At 39.3% G+C, this 23,969-nt stretch overlaps 1 protein-coding gene across 1 annotated transcript in view; it reads left to right on the forward strand.

Annotated features, from left to right (window-relative positions):
* The first annotated feature begins 7,642 nt into the window (after positions 1 to 7,642).
* Positions 7,643 to 23,969, forward strand: part of tbl1xr1a (TBL1X/Y related 1a) — a 49,625-nt gene continuing 33,298 nt past the window's right edge. Inside the window, exon 1 of the mRNA XM_082524434.1 lies at positions 7,643 to 8,005. The gene's annotated coding sequence lies outside the window, so the exon portion shown is untranslated. The remainder of the gene's footprint in view (positions 8,006 to 23,969) is intronic.

Raw genomic sequence — 23,969 nt, forward strand, 5'->3', positions numbered from 1 at the left:
GATTTAATGTATAATCCCTGTTCACCTTATTTTCTATTATAATACAGTTACCATTATTATTTTTATGTTCCACCGGTCAGCCAAAACAATTTTTCTGAATGTGTCACCTTGGGCTCTGTGAAGCAGTGGCTGATTAATTGGGAATGTAATTGTTAAAATAATTCATATTGGAGAACAGAGGCCAGATTTAATGGTCATTTTGTACAATCGTGAAGTGGGCAGGGCTATTTTTTCCCCCTTGCTTCTGGAAGTCAAACCCAGTCATAAAATCCCACATTTCTTTCCCAGAAGCTGTCAGGTGACTGGTACAGTATTACAGCTTGGATTGGTCTAAAATTCCTATGGTTAATTAAATTTAATTAAATTTCATTTATATAGTGCCCAGTCACAACAGTTGTTTTACCTTACTTATTGTAAGGTAAAGCACTATAATAATAGAGAGAAAACCTCAACATTCAGACAACCCCCATAAGCAAGCTCTTGGTGACAGTGGGAAGGAAGCCCTGCCTTTTGAACAGGAAGAAACCTCAGGCAGAACCAGGCTCAGGGCGGGTCAGCCATCTGTAGTTACTGGTTGGGGGGTGAGAGAAGGGCGACCATACACTTTCTTTACAGTAAAAAATCTAAACAAAGGCCTAACAACACTGTGTAGTTATTGCATTAAAATCCAGCGAACGAACCTGAATATAAGAACTAGAACAAACAAGAGAGATAAAAAACATTACACTGAGACTGTAAAGGTTATCTCTATGTTTCCCCATAATGCCCACAGTTTTTCTACTGACTGATAAAAACACTTTTATACACAGAATATTTTAACATAATTTAATAATATAAACACTTAGCTATAAATCATGAATAAAAAACAGATTTGAGTAAATTAAATATTTCGTGGTACTAAGTGTAGGCTGTCAGTTGTTTACCTCAGTTGTCAATCTGCTGGGTTTCCATGTCTAGTTACTCCGAGGGAGGCTATAAAACTTTGTGAATGTAGTCCTACACGGGTTGATGAGTCAGTCAAGCTGACCTCCGTGCAGTGACAGTGATACTGTGGTGAGTTGCTGAGGATATCCTGACCTTTTCTGTCAGTTAGCACTGCTGTTTTTGCTGCTGTTAGCCAGCATTAGTAAAACTTTATTTAAAGTGGATCTGATATTATTGGCCTCAGACTCTCATACGATGTGCGAAAATAATCAGACTGTTCATCAGAGAGAAAGTTTCCTTTTTAGGACACTAATATTAGCTAACATAATGTTAGCTTGTAACAGGCCATTGTTAGCTGTCCAGAGATTTGTCGTATGTCTAATCTATTCACAGTAAGTGAATTGAATAAGTAATTGTGACAATATTAGAGATAAATAAACACTTACATTTTCTTGCGTTAGAGCACTGCCTTCAGTTCAGGAGATGAGGCTTGAGGCAATGAGGAAGATGATGACATTTATCCACATGACGGTCACACGCTCTCTTTCCTTAGTGTTTTTCCTTCTTTGGTGAAGGGAACCCTTTCTCAGATGATGCAACATAGGTATGATCCTTTGCAAGTTGAATCTGAAGTAAAATTTGCCTCCATGATTAGGAAATCCCTACGAGTTCCCTCCTCCTTTACCTTTAGGATACTACGCATGTGGGAACAGCAATGCCCTTATCTGTATTCAGTATGGTGGGATAATACGGTAGCTTCCACAAATCAGTGTGCTCTTATGTGTTTTTAATTAATTAATTATAAATTTATGAGAATGCATATACAAAATTATTTTTTTTAAATTTTGTCAGGTTTATTTGCACACCCTATTCATATCTTCTCCTCCTCCAGCTTCTCAGATAACTTCCCTACATTTTCAACTTCCTTTCACTCAGGAGAGTCTTTAGCTGTCTGAGCTGGATTTCCTAGTTGTAAATGTTAATGTGTAAAGAGGTGAGCTGAGATCGATGAGGATATTAGACTGACCGGCTTCCATTTGTCTTATCAGCCTGATGAGGAAGAACACACAGTGTGGACACTTTGTGTGTCATTAGCACACATAAACACACATACAAGCAAATGCATGAAAGACATGTCTTCCAATGTTTCTTCTCTCTCTCACACACACACACACACACACACACACACACACACACACACACACACACACACACACACACACCAGAAATAGTCATGCAGTATCTGTTTTTCTCTGTCTCCATCTCTGCTCTGCTAAATAATTTAATCACTTAAGAGCAAAAGCCAACCATGCAGTCCCAGTCTCTACCATGAAGGGTAAATTATAGCCCAGTAGGTAGAGAACAGCCATTACTGTATGGTCTATGAAGACATATTATAGAGCCACACTTTGTTGAGACCTTGTCATTGTCAAAGCACTAAATATGCCAGAGGTGGAATGACGTATTACTACTACTTTGAAGTGGATATAGTCTAACGTTGCTATGGGTTTTTAAAGGCCGATGCTGTTGTTGTTGGATGTGCCTGGCTGAAAAATGTGGCAGAAGGAAGGGCATGTTTGCTTTGAGGTTATACAGTATGTATGAGTTCTCCAGTCAGAGAGAGGGCGGGGAGAAACGAGACAATGGAAGGTGAGAACACAAACGTGAAACCAATGCAAACATCTGTACACAAGGTTACAGTTACACAAACATGGAACATATGTTTAAGCCTATTGCCTCTTTTCCACCAGCATGGTGCGGGTGTAAAGCCAGTTCTGCCTCAGTTCTTTTTAAGAACCAGTCCACATTTTCACTGGTCTGAGAACCAAAATGATGTCTAGAACTTAGTAGCAGAAGTTGAAGTCATTTCTATGGGAAGAAAATAATTGTGAATCTGTGGGATCCATATGCTTATCATTCTTGAAATCCTTTTGGTAGCTCCTCCCACATTCACTACGTTTCGGGGCACTGAAGGACACCTTACAAGCAATTGAATACCAAAATCACAGTATGCATAAAATAAGTCAATAAAGTATAGAATTAAAAAAAAACAGCATCAAATAGAATAGGCAAGCTTAAAAAGATGTCTTTTAAGACTGACTTTAAAGACGGAGAAGAAATCAATATTGTAAATGTGATGCGGGGGAGAGATCCAAAGACAAGTGGCCAATCAGATGGAAGTGCTAAAGCCTATGATGGCAAGCGGGTAGTATAATGAGAGTAAGATAAGAGGAGGATCTCAGAGTATGGAAAGGAGTGGCAATGTGCAGAAGATCAAAGAGATATGAAGGTGTGAGAGTATGGAAAGACTTGAAAGGAAACGAGTAATATGTTCTAGGGAATGGCTTCTAGTAACATTATGAGCAGCTACATTTTGCTCAGAGTGAGGAATTTGCAGAGTTCTCATCTGACTCTGCAGCTCCTCTTTAATTTTTTGTATTTTAGTTTCTTTTAGCTGGTTTAATTCAGCATAATAAGTCTAAAAACTTCTAACAGGCTCACAAAAAAGCACAGGTTTATTGACTAACTAGCTACAGCCCTGTCTCCTTGATGCCTTCCTATGCATCAAAAACGCCAGTAGATTTTAAAATGAAATGTAAATACAAGCAGATTAAGATTCCCTTTAACAAGTCAGGAAACATGAATAAATGTGTGGCTTTGTATTGTCTCAACACCAATATCTTAACATGTTATGGCCAATGATTATGTAGCACCTAAATGTTATTGACATGTTTTAGTTGTATATACAGGCAAGTTCTAGCAAACAGGGTCACTGTTGAGTAAAGTGAAGCTTTCATCATTTAAACAAAGACCTGAATCATATTATAAAGCCAAGGGAAGCTTGAGCTTATAATAATAGCTGGTTTTAGAACAAATATTTGCTGTAGCAGCTAAAAGCCAATAAAATCCATACCAACTATTATGTTGCCAGAGGTAAACCTATTAAAGAGACAGAATGGAAAGACACATGATCACATTCAGACTCTCTCAGACTTACAGTTGCAATGGCAACTAGGCTTTCAATCCTCCCTGGCACAGCTAATGATGCTTTATATATACACATATAAGACATTCTTGCAGGTTAAGCTACTTCCCTTTTTTTTTTGGGTTAACGAGCACTGAAAATAAAGTTCATACCACAGCAGAGATTTTCTAAAGCATCTTTTTTCAAAGGATTATTCCAGTGTCACTAGGTGTAACTCACACTGTTCCACTCCAGGTAATTCCTTTTGCTGTTGTAGCTGAGCTGCCATCGAACACAGTGAATGACAGAAATTCCATGTTATATGTTGGTAGGGACAAATATTAAATGGGACATTGGTATTGCTTTGTTCACATCTGCTATACCTCTCCTACTCATTGCTGCAGTTCATAACACAATAAATTCAATCTACATGCAACACTCTGTCAATGCTAAACATCAGGGCGGAAGTATGCATGCACAGATCACACAGTTATTAATAACCTAACAGTGGAGCTGCTCTACTTGAAGACACATCAACACGTGGATTTTTATTTTTTAAATACTGGCATCAATTTGGTGGAAGCTTTCATTTTCACCAGCGTTCACTTCAGCTCCATTCTGCGCTCCTCGGAGTTCAAGGACACAGTCATTATTGAACACCTTTTTGTACAGGGAGGTTTGCTAAAGTTTCTTCCTCTACATGCAGCTTTTGTCAAGACTGCTTAAGCTTGCATGAAGAGAGGAGGTTTCGTAGCTTTTCAACTCACTCCGTGGAATATGTTCTTAAGAATGCTGTCAGGCTGTATGTACTGCATTCACACCTCACTGAGGTCCCATCACTATGTGAGCCAGGCCGCCTCGAAGCATCATTTTATCTGATCACCTTGCAACCACAATTCCTCTTGTGCGCATTTCCATATGCGCTGACACATGCTTTTCTTTCTATCTGAAGCCACTAAATAGATTTCAGCACTTTAATTTGATTACTTTTCGTACTGTGACATGTCAAAATGTCTGCTGGTTGTTTACACTATTTACACTACTTGTTGTGTTTCTGTCACCCCAACTGTTGTTGTTGTTTCGCATAAAACATAAAGGTATTAAAGTGGTGCTTACATGCTTCCTCAAATTTTGACAAGAAGGTAAATATGAGCATATTTATAGAACAATTTTTTTAACTGCCCATGAATGCAAGAGCTCTGACAGCCTAATCATTTTCAAATAAGATCCATTGAATTCTCAGGCTACACCCACTGTGGAAAATATACTTATACACAACAGAAAATGCACAAAGCTATATGACAGGGGTGTAAAGTAGAACAAAGCCATGCTTACCTCTTCTGTTGCCATTTGTTCACTGGTCACAGGCTAGACCACCCCAGTCTTAGCATATCCGATCTTCATTTTGATCCCAACTAAAGTTTTATGACTGTACCTGCCATGTTTGTAGTGGAATTTCTGCACGCGGACATGCATAAACATCTGGCTAAATACTCAAAAACCTCTTTGTGATAGTTCAATTACAGTAGGCTTTAAAAAAAAGCTTGTTTTCTGCTTCTTCACATTCACATGAAAACAAGTTTTAACAGATTATGTAAAAAGGGAACAAGGAAATAAGCTCTAAAAAATATGTTGAAGATGACGTTGCCAGACGTCTAGACAATGTTGAGGCTTGTTTAAAAACTGAATGATGATGATAAGCTGTCTTAGGTTGTTGAAAGGTTTTCTAGAAGAATCCCTGAATTCCTGTAGCATGAATACCATACTTTCATAACTCACTCATTAGAAGTGGTGGTGGTTGGGTGCTTACTGTAGAAGGCACAGAGAAGAAGAAAACACTGAGGCAGAGTACTGCATAGAGATAATGTGATGTGGTTTTCCAGAAATCCATTACCCTAATAGTGGTCTGCTTTGCCCCCGTGGTACTCACTTCACAGTTTGCCACAGTGGAGCTGTTTCTAAATCATTGTACCCCCCTGATTTGTTCAGCCGCTATGGGGCAGAGATGCCGTGATGTACCGCTGGTGGGATAGCTTCATTTCCTCCTAAAACAAATACAAGAAAAGTCATCAAAGTCTTCAAGGGAGAACAGTGTGAAAATAATTGCACCATCAGACTTGCAGGGCCCCTCTTGTACTACAAAACTCTCCAGGCATGTGAAAGGGAGGGTGAAGAAAAAACACTGACGTTCCCCCTCACCCTGTATAAAGGTCATTACCCATCCCCCACTCTTCTTGTTATAGCCACACTAAAGCTCACACTACACAGCACCCCAGGGCTTTCTGTCTGTGTGTCTCTTTGTCTCAGCTGAGCCTTATCTGTGTGCGTGTGTGCATGCTGATGAGCATATGCTTTGGGGTAATACATACATGAGTTGCTGTCTGTTTTTCACAGTTTATGTCTGCAGAATACACATCAGTTTGCGTCTGCTCATGCCTCTCCTTATAGGATGAATTTACATGAGAAAGCCACCACCACACACTTCTCTGTCACCTCATGAATGCTACTGTGAACACATGTGGTCACATAACACCGTTCACCTCAGTACGTCTATGTATTATCCTGAATAATACTTGATGTTGCGTTAAAAATAATGGGGTGAAATTAATAAATGTTACCAGCTGTATTTGTTATCATGTGGGCTGCTTGTTGTGTGATTTATTCAGTTTTCTTCTTACATCACAAAATCATTATATAGGAAGTAAACAACAAGCATTTTTAAATTACCTGTTAAATTAATTTACTTTGTGGTTTATGTGGGAAGTTATTTTCAACTGCAGGGTTTTAATATTGTGTGCAATCCCACAACTGGCCACTAGGATATATTAGCTAAACTCTGTGGGCCGAGCTTAAGTGTCAAAAATTCCACTTCCTGGAATGGCCACTAGAGACCAGAACTGTAGAGACTAGAAGTTTTGATCTTCCTGTAAAACATCTACAGTGGTGCAATTAAAACAAAAATATCTATTTAAATTGTGTTAGGGCTAAAAGTTTTGTTTTTTCCAAATGATACATGTGTATTTGGTGCACTTTCTTGTAGTGGTTCTGCCCAGATCTATTCACACCGTAACAAATACATTTCCAAGCACGCAGAAGACTGAATGTCGCCTTGTGCTTATTTACATAAAATTTACATCACTCAGATCTAAGCTAACCTTCGCATGGTCATGGACGTGTACATTTTGGTATGCACCAGGGAGTTGATTGTTCATTCACAGCGCCACATTCCTGCACACTCTAGTTCTGTTCTTGTGAGCTATAAATATGTGCACGTGGAGCTGGTGATATTGGTTATATTTACGTTGCCTATCATCAACCGACTCCAATAGCCCTGCTTTTACTAATAATTAAGATAGTTAGCATGTGGTGTGCGAGCCAGCATTGGAAGGCTTAGTTCCAAACAACAAAAGTACATTTTGTTCCTAAAATGTTGCCTGAAAATTTTAATTGTTATCGCATAAAAGAATCGTATTTTTTTTTTACATCGTTTTTTTTTGCATAGTTCCATAAATAACTAAAATGTGAGCTACAGTATATTTTTCATGTGCATAACAGCATGCCTACAGCTACACTCCAAAAATAGCTACGTAGTAATAACAGTCTACTACTGAGCAACATAAACGGATAATTAATTTTAACCTAATATTTCTGAGTTGTTTTTGAGGAGTTACCGCTTACCCCCAGCCTAACTACACCATCCTTCTCCATACTGCGACACCCATTTTGATGTTTATGTGACTGGAGTGTGCTTCCTGCAGAGAGAGGAGCTCAGGCCTAGCTCATTTTCGCCTGGCAGGTCAGATGCTCTGTGTTTCAGTCTGAAGCCGTTGGCTGCTACTGAACCGTTTGGCTCTTTTCTCTACTAGCGAGCAAACCTACAATCTAGACCCAACTGTACATCCAGCTCATTTTTAAGGGGATTTATCACTATATATGCCCGTGTTTCCAAAACACATCGGTCATTGGGGATTCCTAGCCCCGCTTGGCCGGGTCTGAAGGCAGTTATAACGCTTTTTTCGAGGTGTAATTAGAGCTAGAAAACAACGGTGGTGGAGGAGATTCCATATTAGGAGCACAGAGGAGAAGGCACCCCCCTTGTGTGATTTGGAGCTTTTGGTGAGTGTTTACCGTCTTTCCGCTTGATTATTGCCGTTATAAATGATAACCTCGCGTAGATCGATCACGCGTGGCTGTGAACGCGAGGTTTCGCCGGGTTATTGCGCTGTTTCGGACGTTTATTTTTATAATTTTTCTCGAGTGTGGGGGATGGGCAGCCTCAGCGCGTGAGTAGGCGCGCGCGTGTCGTGTGCATGTGTTCGAAAGCAGTTCTCGCGCGTGGTTTGTGTTTGTGAGCGCGCCCTTCCTTCCTGCAACTCCTACTAGCTTTGAATTAAAACCAGTGTAATATATTTTTTGTATTATTTAAACCCAAGTCATTAGAATATACATTTCTAAGATAATTTATATTGGATTCAACCCACAATAAATTAGATTGAATATGACATCAAACTTTTTACTTTGTCACTTAAGTTTTATTATTGTGAAGTAACTATTTTCGCCAGTTATGGTTTAATTTATTCTGTTTTCTCTTACTTAACTTGGACAATTTGTGTGTTTCAACGCACTTTGTACTTGTTAAATAACGCAGTGTGTCTATAAAACCATGAAGGGTTATGAATCAAAACTGAAACTGTTTGAGCCCAGTTAGCAGTTGTGCCAGTCTGTTGTGTTGTGCTTTACAGGCTCTTGTTTATTTTTTTGTCTGTAGCATACCTTGGATTCATAATTGTGACAAAGTTCAGGTCATAGTATTTCATCATGTTATTTACTTTGTTACCTTTGTGCCACTTTGATTGAAAGCTTATTACAGAGCTGTGGAGCTGGTTGTTCCAAAGCCATGGACGATATGGGGGAGGGTCGAATACACACAGACAGACAGACAGACAGACACACACACACACACACACACACACACACACACACACACACACACACACAGGAGGGCCACTTGCCAACCTTGCAAAGCTCAACTCAATGACACAATGTACCAGTCCCAGATAAGCCTTCACTATCTAGCAAGGAAAAGGCTGGCAATAGAGACTGTTTAGCCTCAGTTACATTTCACAGGCTAACTGGGTTAAGATATTTGTAGGCTTTAATATATATCGATATTTTTAAATTCATTTGTCATTATTTTTTTAATTGACCTGGTCCTTTCATGGGATTTTAGTTCTTTAAACATTGTAACGAATATTTAAAGTATGTTATGTAACACACACAGTCTTGAGTCCAGTATTCACACATAAACTCGGGCTTAAGCAGCCCTCATTTTATTAAGGGCAGCTCTTATTGGGTTTCATAGCTGATAATTATCAACTCTTTGAAGCTAAGGACCAACCACACCATAAAACATGTCATCTCAGGTCATTGCTTTTTTTTGTCTTTGTGGGTTTTAAGGTCAGGCAAGGTGTCTGTGCTTCATATTCACAGTGCGTAAGAGTTTAAAATTGCCTACAGGGCATACTCTGCTACATGTGCTGCAGACAATGCAGAGAGTTAAATAAAGTGACGCAGAAACAGATATATTCCGATAGGCTAATATGGGCTGTTAGCATCAGCTGAAACATATACTTGTGTCCTTATTCACGTGCATCTACAGCGTTTACCACCCTTAGGGCTATCCATACAGTAAGTGTGCTCCAGAAGAATAAACTTGAGGTTTGCTCTATGTGTCAGCTATTTAATGTGTCTCCTGTTTTTGTGACCAGGAGGTCACCATTTATGAATGCATGAGAGCTGATTTTTAGATGTCAGTATAATCCTAACTGAAAGTGCTGGATCGGATATCGGGAGCAACCTGCCGATCTGTTAGCTTATCTGTTCTTTTCAGTTCAGTTCTAGTGGAGAACTAACGTGGCATAGATGAAGCTAACAGCAACGGGTGAGCTGTTCTGAGGTATTTCACACTGTGGTCAAGTTAGTTTACAAGTTCAAGGCTCGTTTACAAGGCTTTTTTATTTACTTTCACTCTCGTTATATCTGTTGTTATGGGTTCATCCCCAGAAATGACAATGACACAAAGCCAGTTGTGTGACCTCACAGTTATTCAGTATTTTTTTCTTTAATCAGGAATCATTGACGACTACAAAGTCTGCTATCTAATCTCACATTGTTGGGCTGGATATGCATATGTCAGCAGTGAGCTCTCTGTCAGTTTTTATGGTGTCATAGTGCAATTTTTTTACTGCTATTAAGCAACACATCCTTTGTTTGTCCTAGTGCACAGATGACTAGGGCTGCTCAATTAATCGAATTTTAATCACGATTACGATCTGGGCTTTCAACGATCATTAAAAATGACTGAGCCGATTATTAGCCCCTCCCTAATTTATCCGCGACACCTTAAAGGCCGGTCCGTGAAAATATTGTCGGGCATAAACCGTCCGTGGCGCAAAAAAGGTTGGAGACCGCTGATTAAGAGGACCCGAGGGAAGCTCGGAAAGCTAAGCAGAAGTTATTTGGAGAGTGACTGCCGTTGGTTGAAAAGAGAGTTTAAAAAAAAAAAACTTCAGTGGTGTTGCACACTATTTATATTATTTTTTTAAAGTCATTGTTAACCCTTTAAAGCCGGTCAGAGCAGCACGCTCCGTTTTGCGTAACTATTTTTAAATCCCTGTAGAACCTGAACCGTGTAAGCTAGCGCAATAATTTGTTTTGCATATGAAACCGGAGGAGTTGTACTTACATCTGATGCCATCAGCTTGTCCTCGGTCACGGTTTCGTTCCACATATAGCTTTGCAAAAATTGCATAAAAAGCGCTTGCAGGAACAAAAACATAATATTCCAGAAACACGCTTTGCCGTTCCTATCAGCTGTTCGTAACACTTCCCACAGTGAAATGATGCACATGCTGTTTTCTTTGCAAATCTGCATCATAGGATTGTTTTTTGTTTTTCGTGCAGTATATAAAAATTGGTGTATCTCCAAAATAAAACTATGAAGACACTCAAAATAAATTTCCTGTTGTTGTAAACTATTTTTTGCAACTTTATTGTATTTAAAGTTTTGAGGGATAAGCCTCTTAAATTTCTCCAAGTAGAAATATATGTAAACAAAACAAAAGCGATTTTCAATTTTTTTTGTAGTTTATTGCACTTTTTTGCAATTTATGTAATTACTATGGACTTAATGCATACATATTATTAAAATATGGGCTATAACAGTTGTATTGATGTATAGCAACTTGAAATGCTCCCACAAATGGCACTACAGCATGTAAAAAAAAAAAAAAAGCTCTGGTGGACTTGGTTCTATAGTAGGTCTTAAAGGGTTAAATAAATATCGTCAAATAATCGTGATCTCAATTTCAGTGAAAATAATCGTGATTATCATTTTTGCCATAATCGAGCAGCCCTACAGATGACTATAATGGGGAAATTATGGTTTAGCAGTGGTAGCATGTTCGCAGTCAGGTGGCAGCTACATACTGCCCATCTACCTACAGAGACGTACCATACATAGTACTATAAATGAAAAATCAGTGTGTCACCCGACAAGACAGTGACAGCTATTTTTACAGCTATAACTATCAAATCTATAAACGTGAAGATATAGATACTAAAATTGTGCTACTGTATGTCTCTTTCAGCTCAGCGTATAAAGACAAATCACTTTGTCCTGTACAGTAGCTTGGTGTGACTTTTACTCTCTGTGGAAGTGTCACTGTTGAGTTCACAGCAATCTCAGATATGCGCTTTTATCTTGGTTTATGTGCTGTTATGATCAGAGCTACTCCTCTTTCCTCTGGTTGTATCAGTTCAGTTGTGTTTTTAAAGAACTGAACCACACAACAAGAGAAACCCACCAAAACCTAAAGCTTTGTGTTGATCGTTAAAATTGGGATCACCGCTGAACATGTTATGTGGGTTTTTTGGTTAAAAAAAGACAAAAGAAAGAAGAGCTCATACACAGCATGTGCTGGCCTCCCCTCTGCTCCTTTTTTGCACCCGTTGTAGTGTTTTGCATCGTAAGTCACACCTGAATAGACTCTGAACAGACATCCACAGAGATTAAAATAATAATCCTGCATGTAGGTAGGAGATGGAATGGGAAGGAAACTGATCTTTGAAAGGCTCATAATGTCTGAATCACCTATTTTTACTGTATTTATAGATGTTTAAAATATAGTTCTGTCTCACGTCTAGAACGCATACAAACACACAAGTGTAAATTGGAGCTTAACAGAAATGATGCTAGTTTCTGTACTGTGTCTATTTTGTGTTTCACCATGTGCGTGTCTGCTCTCTCCAAAGATGTAGAAGCACTTTTTCCTCTGTATACATAAAACATGCTTTTTTTAATGCTGCAATGATCCTCTTGAACTAAGACAGTGAGAAACATTGTCTTCAGAAACATTGCCCTCATTGTTTACCCTCATGCAAACGTGACGCATATTGTCTTCAGCAGAAATCCGCATCTATAAATACTTAACCTGAAATTGGCAACTTTGCAGTGGTAAAGCAATTAAAGCAATCTTCTTTGTAGTCTGATTGTCCTTTTGCCTCCCTGTAAAGTTGCCAGTGTCCAGCCAACTGTAGGTTGCCCAAAAACAAGTGAAAGAGAAAGAGTGGGGAGTTTATTTGCCACTTCTAGCTTGAAGAGAATGAACATAGTCTATATCAGGGAGCGGGAGAGGTTCCCTGCTGTAATTAGTGAACATAAGTGTGACCATTAGTGGATGATGAGGGATCGGTGTAGAAGCTCCACATATTCACATTAATTTCACAGAGGACAAAGTTGTGAGCATGAACTTGTTTGTGTGTGTGTGCCTGCGCTCTCTCACACACAGGGATGGTATAATAGGTGGAAGTCCCGTTATGAAGCCTCAGGGTGAGCTGTGTGTGTGGAAGCCAAAAGTGAGGAGCGGCTGGCGGATCAGACTGTGAAACTGCACTCTTTGGCTACCAACTTGCAGTTGAGAAGTTGTTAGATAATGAGTATGTCCAGGATAATCTTCATTTCTGAGTAACTGTAATTTACACAATGAACTTAATGTTTTATTCAGTAGGACTCAGACGTAGCGCTTGAGGCCATAAAGTCATCAGGATAGTGTTTACTGAGCTGAGGGATTTGAGGGATCGAACTTCTGTATAACTTAGTCTTTTTGCAACCACAAGGGTCGCTAGAAGGATTGCAGTTAATCAGTAGAATGTAAGTTTAAAGCAGTTCAGCATCTTTTATGTCCATGGTGTGGATGCGCCCACATATGCCCGTGATGTAAGAGGTGGGTGACATTCACATCAACATGAAGCTTTACATTGGAAGATTAGGTTTAATATTTTAATGATAATATTAATGTACTGCATTAAAGGGGGGAATGAGCTACAATTGGCTTGCTTGGTATTATCCAGCAGCTCAACACTATTGGCTTTTTCCCTACAAAAATGTCATATTCAAAACCATCAGGGAGGTTTTGGCATTTAACTACAGGAAAACCACCAGAACTGTCATTTATAAAATACCTTTAAGCAGTGTATAATTTATTGTGGGGTTTAAATTACATTTTTGTGAAATGGTCATAGAATAACAGGAAAATGCCTAAATGTGTGTCAGCTACAGTAACAAAGACTCTTTGTCTTAACTATATGTGGACCAAGGAGTGTTTAAACCAGGAAAAACATTGCCTGTTGGTAACTGTGAAACTTGAAACGGCAACATGATGGAGGTTGTGTCGTGTTTTTCTACTTTCACATTTCCTTTCACGCTACCACTATTTATCGATGAGGTAATATAGCTTCTAAAACACGCACTAGAAGAAGCTAGAATGATCTTTAAAACATTATCTTAACTGATAACATGCTTAACTTTGGATTCATCAGTACTTGAGTTTTTTGATAGATTAGCTATGGCATGATAGAAAGCTTTGGGGGCAGGGATAGCTCAGTAGGTAGAGTGGTCGCCCCATGATCGGAAGGTTGGGGGTTCGAATTCACTGAACAGCTACCCTGAGGTACCCCTGTGCAAGGTACCGTCCCTACACACTGCTCCCTGGGCGCCTGCTTAGTGGCTGCCCACTGCTTCACTGCATTTGAATGGGTCAAATGCAGAGAAAAACAAGTAATTTTGCCACAGGGAGCAAATAAGTATACATTATTATTATTATTATTGTTTGAGTGGCTGTAATCAACTTCCTGTAAATTTTACAATTTCCTGAGCTGAAGCACAACATTTCAGTAAACAGGCAGAGATGTGTCGAAATCCCGTTGGACTGTGACAGCTAATTGCCTTGGTAACTGTTTCTAAGCTGCCAAGGTTGTTGAACATTCACATACTGGTTCATTTCTCTGATTGTCTTGTGAGCACGACGTTTATGACTGACCCTATTGTGTCTAACACCAGAGTATAAAATAGGACAACAAAGGAAAGCTTCAAGTTCAAGTCGTGATCTTTGAAATATTGTGTGGATGTTTTTAATATGGACTGAATTTGCCTGTTTGTCATTGATATAGTAGAGCACATGCTGAGCATAGGACAGAAGAATAAGGTTTTGCTACAGAGCAGGCAGCTGAGTCATGTTATCTACACAGGACACATTTATTGCTTGGCCTTAATAAATCACAGAGGAAGCGTGGTGGTGGAGTAGTACAGTTATGTAACCAGTGCCCGTCATCAGTGTTGTGAATTGAAAAGGGAAAGACAAAATGGACTAAAGTGCAGTGAGTGAAAATGTCTTCCTTGGTTAGATAACACATGGCCTGACACGAGATGGAGAGACGCACAAATATGGAACTACCCTGGATCGTGTACATACCTGCCATAACTAAACAATAAGTAGGTCTTATTTCCTCAATGAGTACAGGGTTTGTGTGTATAATTTCTGGGATGTCGGAAACGTAATTTTAATTGACTTGATTGAATTGACCTGGAAATTTACCACAGATAGTTGTTGTATAACATAAGGGGCTTTACGTAAATTAGATCAGTACGTCACTAAAACTGTGAGTTAAACACAGATAAATACAAGATTTGGGTGGTCTATAAATAATGTTGGACAGTAACAATTAGTTTATGCTTTTAACATGATGCATCACGGCCATAAAAGTTCATTATTTACTTCTTTGACTGTTGGGTTCAAAAGGACTTGAGCTGTTAATGGTGTGACATTAACCTCAGCTCAGTCATCCACTGAGTGCTGCTGTCAGCAACATCCTGTGGCATTGCCGGTCATATATGTTTGTCATTCTTGAATGGCGTCAGAAAAAAGAAGATTCAGTGAAAGTGTGAAAGTTACCATGGTGATAATAGCGGGTTAAAATGATAGCGATCTTTGTGGCATTAAAACCTCTGGCTTTAGGGTCAACATATGTCAGATTTTCCCCCATTTCCAGTTCACGTGCTCGTATAGACAGCTCACTGTAGAGGGAAACGAGGAGTATCACCATGGCTACAGTCCAAGATGGCAAACCTGGATGAGAGACTCTCTGGAGAGGCAGCTGAACATGTTGCTCAGATATTTGTCACAATTGTGTAAAGTCGTAACATTGTTCTTTTGTTCTATTAACACTTAAAAACGTTGTTGTGGATGTGGAAATAAAGATTTACAGTAACACTGTGCTATTTACATACTTGAGGTAATTTAGTACCTTTGTGCTTGTGGCACAAAAAACAAATGAATAACACAAAACTTCCTGCTTGTTAGAGCTGACAGGGTAACAAAGGAAATGGGCCTTTGTGTAATGTAATTTGATTCTAAGTGGAGTTTTTCTCCTTTGGCAGGCTTGTGTTTTGTATGGTATTTGATCTGATCACAGAAATTATCCTCCAATACAGTGGTTAGCTATATTTACCAAATAGTTCAAACCTGTTATTTAATTGGTTTAAATTGTAAGTTTGAAGGTCCAGGAGTTAGGTGTGCTTATTATCTTTGAGGACTGTATTCAAAACGCTCTCTCTCTCTCACACACACAGTCATGCTACATGCGCATCCACGCAGATCTGCACCACTCACACACACACACACACACACACACACACACACACACACACACACACACACACACACACACACACACACACACACACAGTTGACAGCAGTCACATGGTGTGTGTGGCAACCTCAGGGGTCAAGTTCAACATTGTGAAGAATGCTTGGTGCTCAGCGGCCCCTCCCCCTCTTTACTCAAAAGGCTTTGAAGTTTACAGGCCTGCAGCTCCCTTTCCCCTCTGCTGCAGTGACCCAGGGTGATTATGTATGGCCTGCAGCTTCCGTCCAAACTCTGGGGAAAGTCCCAATCCACAATTTCATTTACCTCATGAGTAGGACTGCTGGATCTTGTGATATATTCCAGTAGAGTATGATATGACTAATAATACCCTGTTAGTAATGAACTATTCCACTGTGCTGTTTATGACGAAAGATTGGGATTTTATAATTTTATGTTTTGTTAGTTTGGAATGTACTGCATGCTCTAACAAAAACTAGAGATCAGTAATAACATGGTGGCTGCTTGACATCGAAAAAGAAAGTAACTTTTAGTTTGTATTTAGGCAAACAAGAAAGAGTTTTTATACCTCTTAATGAGACCTTGATTTTCTTCTAATAGTACCTTCTCCATATGAGATTGTCCTAGCTGAACTTAGGCCTAAGCACAATCTGACTTCATGTTGCAACAATACTGATAAAAATTGCTTACTGTGTTTTAAAAAACTGCATGAAAGTCTTATGCCTTAGTGCATGTTACAGACCACAATTTAGCGCCACCTTTGTTTTGAGAACAAGAGCAAGACGACATCTACAACCAGGGCTTCTGTGTAACACAACAAAAAGAAAAGGACGCACTGCCGCCAGTGGTGCTTTAGATATAAATAATTTATTGTACTGGAATCTCTGAGTCCACTGAAGTGGCAAAATAAAACAACAAAAGATGCCCACTATCATTAAACGGAGACCTATCGTTGAATTCATTCCTAGTTTTGATGTGCGGAAAAATTGTGCTTTGATTGATTTTTCCATATGTGCCAGTATCATTTCAAAATTGTATTTAATATCAGATTCAGTTATTTTATTTACAGCTACTTAAATTTTCTTTCTGTTAAAACAGCATTGAAGAATCAGTACACATGCCAGCTGCAGTTTCTTGTAAATTGTGCAAACAGATGTCTGTGGCCTTAAGTTCTTGATGCATGGCAAACACAGCCAGCTGGCGGGACAAACACATGGTTTATACTTTTAAGTGAAGGGTATGCAGAGGCTTTCAGGTCTTTTTTTGCTAGACTGATAAGGAATGTGAGCTCAGGGCTGACTATAATTTGGGGAAAAGTATAGAAAGGGTTCCGATCGCAGCTGTGATAAAGTCCTATCTAGGAAATGCAGGAAAGTTATTAGCAGAGCTTTGGTATGTTCACTGTTTCAGTTGAACTTTCACAAAGATTGGTCTATTCCTTGCCATTACAAGTACAACCAGGAAGAGTGCAACACTGAAGTAAGGATAATTTTGGTCTGTTGCAACCTTTAGTTTAGCTGCTGTGGGTCATGCAGACTTTGGATTTGATAGCGAAACTGTTTTGGGAAACAATGAGTTGCTTGAAACTGTGTAGCTTTATATTAATCATTTTAATTACCTAAAGTCTGAAAGTAAACACAAAAATGATCTGGCTGGAGCAGACATGCGCTCGAGTGTTGTTGACTGAAAGTCTAGTAGTTTTTTTTTTTTAGATTCTTAGCTGAATCTAAAAGCTCATCTCCAGGAGATATGGTGGAGCATGGCAACAAGAGACATGATGGGCAACATAATGGTAGCTTCATCCATCTTAAATGTTGTAAATCGACTGGTATTCATAAATCCATTTGCTACTCTTACTGAACACTCAAAGCTGTTCTACACGACATGCTGCATTCACCCTATTGAGTCTATTGAGGAGGTGGTCTATCTTTTCTTTTATCTCTTTTTTCCAGCTTAATTTAGAAAGCCTGCCTTCAGAAATTACTGAGTTTATACAGCTAGTGTTAATCTCACGGATTAATCTTCTGCTATAGAGCTGTAGTTGAAAAATGTGGCATTTTTAAAAATTTGGATCTCATCTCTATGAGTTAGCGTGACCCATGTTAGCCATTGCAACTGGTTAAAATATAAAAAAAAAACATGATATGAATGTAATATTGCTAGGATATAAATATCCTACCATTAGTGGCATTAGTTGCTAATTTTACTTGGCGCTTACCAGCTCATTCATCAGCTGACTCATCCAGTGCAATCATATTCATGAAGACATACAGCATGGTCTCTACAACCTGACCCCTCTGACACTGATAGACTCATTCACCTTCCTACCCTAATGTGCTATATTTCAGATACTCATTTATCTTGAATGTTCATTTAGGTTTAATAAATGAGGCTGAGGCCTCCCAGCAGAGATGGCTTTTCTACTTGGCTTCTTGGAGAGCTCTGTCAAACAGCAGGTGCTTTTCTGACAGATCTAACATTAAGACAGTATTTTTGCAAAGGACCAACTCCATGACATGAGCCTCTGATTGAACCACATGGATCCGAAGAGATGTTAAACTGTGAATGGAATGCTCACTTTGCTAATTGGCTCACAGGAACGCCCCAGCACAGCTGCTGTCACAGTGTCAGCAGAAAGAAAAGACAAAGGGCCACTGGGGCATTCCACGCCTTCCAGGTCCCGGGTTAACCCGCCAACACAGGAACGCCACGCCGCAGCTGCACTGTGGGTGCAGATTTTATCATGTTGCAGGAACTGCTTGACTGACTGTTCAGCCTGTTACACTACTTTTTTTTTTTTTGGCAAGCGTGTTTGATGTTATCACTGGTGTCGTAGTGAATGCTTAGCATTGCTGGAATCTGAGAAATGAGGTTGGCCTTAATAAAACTGGAGCAAACCGATAGTACAGAAAATTTACAGGTCAGTTTTATACACTGCAGTTTTAATGCTTTTTCACTGCAGCAAAGAGCAAGTTAGTGGATTGTTTCTCAAGTTTTTTTTTAATTATTATTTTTTGTGTGGCTTTCGAACATTAAACACGTTACACCTGCATTAATGGCTATTAATGAATGCCAGATTAAAGCACGATCTGCTTTAAAGGCTCAGTCAAGTAATAAGAGAAATGGAAGTAGTAATGTTCTTTTTTTGTTCATGAGCCAATCATCAACAACTACAAGTCATTGATTTATTACCGTAAAGTGTTTCTATTTGTGTTCATGTGCTTGGGTGTGGCTTGGATTAATATTTTGTTTGTGTTTGTTTCATCAGTCAAATGCTTCTGGCTCTTATCTGTAAATGGACGTTTTTTTACATTGCTTTGCTTTACTATCTGTAAATGCCATTAGCCTCTCAGGGACTGCAGGAATTTGGCCCATATGGCTAAATTGGGCATATTTATATAATGGAACTTTGTTCTCATGTGTATTAATGTGGATTTTCCCTTTTTGAATCAAATAAACATGAACCCAAGGTCCAGGAACTGGGTTATGATCCAAAGGATGGCTTTAGAGAAATATTACCTCCTTTATTAATGCTGCCTAAATACTTATGATCTGGTTAGCTGCAAAAGCCACACTTCTCAACACACCAAGGTGAAAAAGTAGCATTAGTGAAACGCGTTCACATGTAAAGATGCCTGATGGATTTATTTGGTGATGAAGCAAGTCTGGCAGAAGTTTTAAAGACTGCACAATAAAAACTTCCCTTTGCTCTGAAACAGAAAATACTGGGCATGTTCAAATCAGGGATTCTGCTTGTGCAGTGCCAGAGTGTCCAATAATACGTAACGATATGAACGGCGACTTACTCTTTCATATCTTCTTATGTGTGCCCTTCTTCGTGCTGAGTGTGTTTTCTTATCTGATGTGTCTTCTGCATAAGCGAAAAACTGCAGACTGCATCATACTTTTGCATCTCCTGTGGTCGACATAGCATGTTGATGATTTAATGTAGAATCTTGAAGAAAACAGAACAAAAACAAGGTTTTATTAGCCATGGCTCCATTTGAATTTTTACTTTATTTTTGTTTGTTTGTTTACACTTGTCTTTTTCTAAAAGAGTCGGAGACAGTTTTGATTCGAAGCCAATATATTAAAATATATATTTTTCATTAGGGTGATCATTTTAATCACCAAAAACTACAGCTTAAGCTAGCTTTGGGTTCGGCCTTTAGTGGACATGATGTTAATTTCGGACCAAACAGATATTGTGAAGCAAAGAAGACACAGGGCATATTGAGTAAATCTCATATGTAAGCACATCTCGTCCAGCTGAAGTGATACACTGTGTGGAAGCCTCAGCCACATCTGTTTGGTCCTGGTCTGTCATTAGAGGATCCAAACAGGTATGCTGCCTCAGGCAGAGCAGCTGTAGCAGTGATCATCTTTGAGTATCTTCTCGGGTTAAAACCAGAAAGATGCTCTGAAACATCTCTACAGTGTTTCGTTTTTGCTGCTCACCTGTTGTGGGATTCAGGTATGGAGTAAAATAGAAAATACTGTGACCAAACAGCAGCCCGCTAAGTTGGCCTCCCTGAAATTATTTGTGAGACTAGGAGAAATCCTAAATTGTAAATTCCAACTTTGCTCTTTAACCTTCCATCCATTTTCTTTTCTTCAGATCACTCACTCTGCTCTCTCCTAATTATTTATTGTTATTTTATAGAAGAATTCACTGTATTTTTGTCTGGAGCTGACCAGCACAAATTTAATAACCTTAAATTTGTGCTGCTAACGTCTGAGGTCAAACACTAAACTTATTACGAGTATCCAGATCACGAGGATGTCATTTTACACACACCAGCTTTACTGAAATATGAATTTCCATAATTCCCAAGAGGCCCAAAATGACCCACAGCGTGTCCCAGACTCTAACAAGCTCCCTGTGATTCTGGTTTGCTCTGTCCAGGGTTTGGCCCTCCTCTGTACTTGAGGAGAGAAGGTGAAAGCTGAGGTCTGTTTAAGCCCAGCTAAATGTCATGGGATCCTGTGCTGTGATATATTGCATTGCATTATTATCAGGGATTGTCCGGGCTTAGCATTGTTTTAGTAGTTGATGTTTTTATCTGTGATTCTGGCATAAATCTGAAGGATCTGCAGTTGGTTGAGCTCGTCTCATATGGCCTTGGATCAGACAAAAGAAAACCGATCTCATCACGGATTAGTGGTATTAACAAGGACTTGGGCATATGACCCCTGTTTATGATGCAGCACTGTTGTTGAGTGAAAGGCCTGCGGCCCATTTTTGGGTTATGTTTTTTTTTTTTGCTGTACATGACGTGGATTTCAGAGCATGGTATTGGAGAGAAGGGATATTAAAAGGTTAATAAATGACCTTTGAACTAGGGATGCAACAAAATCAGCAAAAAGAAACAGAAAAGACAGTGGTGGTGGATTTTTTTTTACAGACTGATACTTACATTTTGATCTCAAAATCAGATATTTGGCCAGTCTCTTTTTTTTCTTTTAAATACATGAAAATCCCACCGCCTGTCTCTGCTCCGATCAGGTGGTTGTTGTGTTTGTTGCATTCCAAATGTGTGTTGCTAACGTTGGACAGAGTTCTCTTTTGGACAAACCGTGCTGTGTTAACAGTTGTAAGGTAGTTGAGGGTTTTTTATTTTTTTTAAATTTCCATTTCTTGGCTGTTATGAATGCCGATGCCGATATTTCAGCAAATCACTAATAAATTGATGCAGGTCTAAGAGGTGTGCAGTTAGCAGTTAGGTGTATTTTTTTATGGTGTTAATTAGGGCTGCCACGATTAGTCGACTATTAAAATCGTCGACGCATAGTTTGAAGCTTTCTAAGATCCCAAAAGACGCAGCAATAAGTAGCAGGATTTAAGAGTGTAATAACGGACTGAAACAGAAGATGGCAGCACTGCATGTACAAGGATGCCAGCTGCCATTAAACCCCGAAGAAGAAGAAGGAGCTGTGTCCCAGAATTCATAGCGCAGCCCAGCTCAGTTTCCAACAATGGCGGCAGCTAGTTAGTTTTAATGTTACTCTTATTATTCTTTCTGGGTCACAAAATAAACGTTTAACATATTTTCAGGCAAGAATGTAGCTGTGGAAACCTCAAATATCTGCTCAGTTTATCAAGACACCACATATTTGCAAAAACACTCCGACGTTTTCGGAGACGTCTGTTACCCACCAGCTCGATAGCTAGCCGGGGGCAAGGCTCACTAGAGCCCGTGAGAACACCGGACTCCTGGCAAATTTTCAAACCCACCATATTGTTTGGCTTTTTTTAAGTATTTTATTTGTTCCTGAGTAAATCGGTTTGGCTGAGATTAAAGTTATAGTTTTTACACAGCTGAATAAACGTCAAGCAGACAGCTGATTATCAGAAGTGTGAGATGCTCGAGAATATACTCCGGTGTCCTGTTATATTTTAGATAGCAAGGAGTTCATTAAACTTCACCGAAACAATCTGCAGATTTCATTAAAATTTAATAAACTATCATCTTGTCTTTATTTTTAGTTAGCACATACCATAAACACTTCAAGCTGTAAGCTAATGATAGTTATATAAGAGCAGATGCATGCTGGTGCAATAAGCTGTACATTTTACATCCATGATGCATGATCTGATTGGTCGACTAATCGCAAAAATAACTGGTGACTAGTCGACTATCAAAATAATCGTTTGTGGCAGCCCTAGTGTTAATTATATTTCTGTAGTAACCTGTGACCTTCATATTCACATATCCAGTGTGTTGCCTTAGACTGTACTAAGTCAGTATGACTTTAGTTTAAATTATCTTTGGGCCGAGGGTCCCCTGCAAGGAAACAGGGACGCTTTATGACAAAAAGCTGTGCAAAAAAAAGACAGTATTTTTAAAAAAAATGTATTATTGTGTTCTCATAAACATTGGAAATTAAAATGCCATCAATTGGCCACCCTGAACCAGACCCAGCAGAGCTGGTTCATGTGGCTGCAGAGCATCAGAAGGACTACTCTCCCACACAGTGGAGTTACTGTCCAGCAGCAGGACAGGTCATTATTGTTCTGTTGTAATTTTTGTAAAGAAAGCATACTTGCGTTCCCTTTCACACATCCGGCCCTTCTGCTAACACCACAAATGCAATCCAATTCTGTGAGTAACTGAATCCCACATAAGCTTTTTAGGCTTCTGTGAGTGACCAGGAGAATCCTTCCACAGCTTTCCTGTCAGCTTCACGCACACATAAACAACGTTAGGTGAATTATTGATCCTGTTTGGTGGATTCCTCCAATTTTATTGAAATGAATGGACCAGGTTAATATAAAAGAAGAAATATCCTGGCATTCTCTGTTTGTAATAATTGTATATGAGAAAAAATTGTTTGTTTGTTTTTGTTTTTTTTTTGTTTTTAAGTCAGCACAAGCGCACTGCAATCCCAGAGTGGTATCCATTCCAAAATTGCCTCACAGCCCAGTATTGCATTAGCATTACCACTATAGCTACATCTAGATACAAGGCTGGCAGTTCAGCCTGTGATTGATCAGTGGAAGTGCACTGTCCTGTGGCAAATCAAAATGAAACTGCCAATAAAGACACAAGCTTCATGCTGTGTCATACTGCCCTGCAAAAATAACAGTAGCCACGGTAGTGACAGTAATATGAATCGCTGGCAGTGTTGTCGCCATCTGTAAGCTTCCATACGGTATATAGTAGAACTGGCATACTGGGACTGGAACATCGGCGCTCTTTTCTTTCACAGCAACAAAGCTGTCAGCAACAAAAGCACACAACAGCACACACCGTGCTGTGTTTAATAGAAAGGCCGCTGTGGCTTTTTTTTTTTAGCACCTCCATCACAATTGTTGGAGCTCACTCTTGAGGGTTTATACTTAACATTTCTGGACCAGATGGAATATGTGTGCATAATGTCAGAGGACTTGGAAAAACATGGCTTAGCTTGTAAATGAAGTCACACAATTTATATTTCAGATTCCTCAGCCTGATTTCTAGGCTCAGCATTTGGTATTATCATAGCATTTCTTTCTCGACGGCATTGGTAAAGGCTCTTAGGTGGAAACTGAAATTTTGATAACGTTTGGATTGCGGAACTGTGGCGTGTAATACAA

This window comes from Aulonocara stuartgranti, assembly GCF_965226115.1.
Source record: "Aulonocara stuartgranti genome assembly, chromosome: 23".
NCBI lineage: Eukaryota > Metazoa > Chordata > Actinopteri > Cichliformes > Cichlidae > Aulonocara > Aulonocara stuartgranti.